This window comes from Columba livia, chromosome 4 (genome assembly GCF_036013475.1).
Source record: "Columba livia isolate bColLiv1 breed racing homer chromosome 4, bColLiv1.pat.W.v2, whole genome shotgun sequence".
In the NCBI taxonomy this organism is placed as follows: Eukaryota; Metazoa; Chordata; class Aves; order Columbiformes; family Columbidae; genus Columba; species Columba livia.
In genome coordinates, this window is record NC_088605.1 from 47,942,202 (window position 1) to 47,944,031 (window position 1,830).

A 1,830-nucleotide genomic window follows, 5' to 3' on the forward strand; every position below is an offset into this window, starting at 1 on the left:
CGAACGAGGAGGTGCCAGCTTCTGCTCCCCACTGTTTTCCTCCAGCCCCCCTGTTAAACCAAGTGTGTTACAGGCAGGAGACAGGTTCTCCTTAAGGCAAAAAACATAGTGTATCTCTGTGACACTGCAAGTAAAAAGCGATGCCTGTGGTGAACTCTGTCTGGAAATGTCACTGTAGGCAGCAAGATGTGGCCAGTGCTGGGTTTCTGCAGGTTGGCCCTGCTGAGCTGCCTAAATGTAGCTGCAGGGCAGGCTGGTGAAGAGGCTTCTTTAAGCATCATCTAAATTAACGCAGCTTCCCCTGCCCAGGCTGCACAGGCACACAGACAGTGGTGGGAGGGGGAGTCAAAACAAGGGCCCTGGTGGGCTATTCCCAGGCCCATCATCAGGGTAACCAGCCCATCAAGGGCCCATCTGCACAAGCCTGGAGCTGCACAGGGGCACAGTGGAACCCAACTGAAGGATTCCTGAGGAATGAACGTCCAGGCCTCTTTCAGAGCCCTCCTTGCAGAGCCATCAGCCTCTCTGTCCAGGAGTGAAACTCATCACCGTAAGTCCTTGTCTTGGGGAGATGTCTGTGAGGGTGACCGAGCACTGGCACAGACTGCCCAGGGAGATTGTGGAGTCTCCTTCATTGCTCTTAGTAAAAAAAAAACATCTAGATACAGGCTCCTGTAGACGGGCTTGCTTGAGCTGGGGTGCTGGACCAGAGGACCTCCATAGGCCCCTTCAACCTCAGCCATGCTGCCAGTCTGTGTCACAGAGCTCTCCAGCTCACCTTTTGGGCTATGGGAGATTGCTGTCCAGGGATGTGGGACGCATCATAGGATGCAGGGGAAGAATATTTTGGGATTGCATAGGACTTACTAGGGGATGTTCAGAGAAGGAATCAACTGTGGGGAAAGGAACGGATTGAGGTGATTTGTGGGACAAGTGTGGGAAAGAGAGGGGTAAAGGGATAAAGAGGACTAAGTTGCACGTAAAAAGCTAGCCAGTATGCTGATCTGGCCATGCCCCGCAACTGATCAGCACAATCTGTCCTGTGTCCTTATTCAATTTCTAACTTTCCAGGGTGAGGGCTCCATATTCTGTGTACACACATGAGGGGGCAAGGGCAGCAACTAAAGTAAGACCATGGGCCGGAGAAGCTGCGTGCCCATGGTGCAGCAACTGAAGTGGGGAGTGGTGTGCAGTCACCAGCGAAGATCAAACTTGACTAGCTGGGGAAGCAGGTGAAATGACCTGGGAGAAAAGGGGTGTGGGGTTCTTTAAAGGACAGTTCAGGGCATCAGAGCTCCCTGATGTCTCTCTCTAGGAGTGAGAATACGGCTGAGACCAGCAGAGTCCTGGCCAGTTGTGTGTCTGTGAGCAAGACTGTCTGTACCAGTAACCAGAGTGGGGCTGCAGCCTCAGGGACTCGCATCTCCAGGCACCAGCAACTGGGAAAATGGCATCCAGGGACCAGCAGTTACTGGGCAGACTGAGTATCTGAGCCCACCATGTACCTGCATGTGTGTGTAGAGGCCATTGGTGCTACAATCATGTAAGTGCTATGTGATGTGTGATCTGTGCTATGTGTCTGTGATCTGTGTGTATGTATGTGGTGTGGATGTGTGCTTTGTGCCTACTGGGACTACATCTTCAGCCTCACTAGTGGCTGGACCTGGCACAATGGAGCTGCAGCAGCCTCACCTCTCTTTGGCTGTCAGATCTGGCATGAAACATTCTCCTCCAACACTGGCCTTCCTGCTGGAGCTTTTGTGTAGTTACCAGGATACTTACACTCCTACAAGAGTGTGTTGGCAGCAATTTGAAAAGGATACAAAGAAG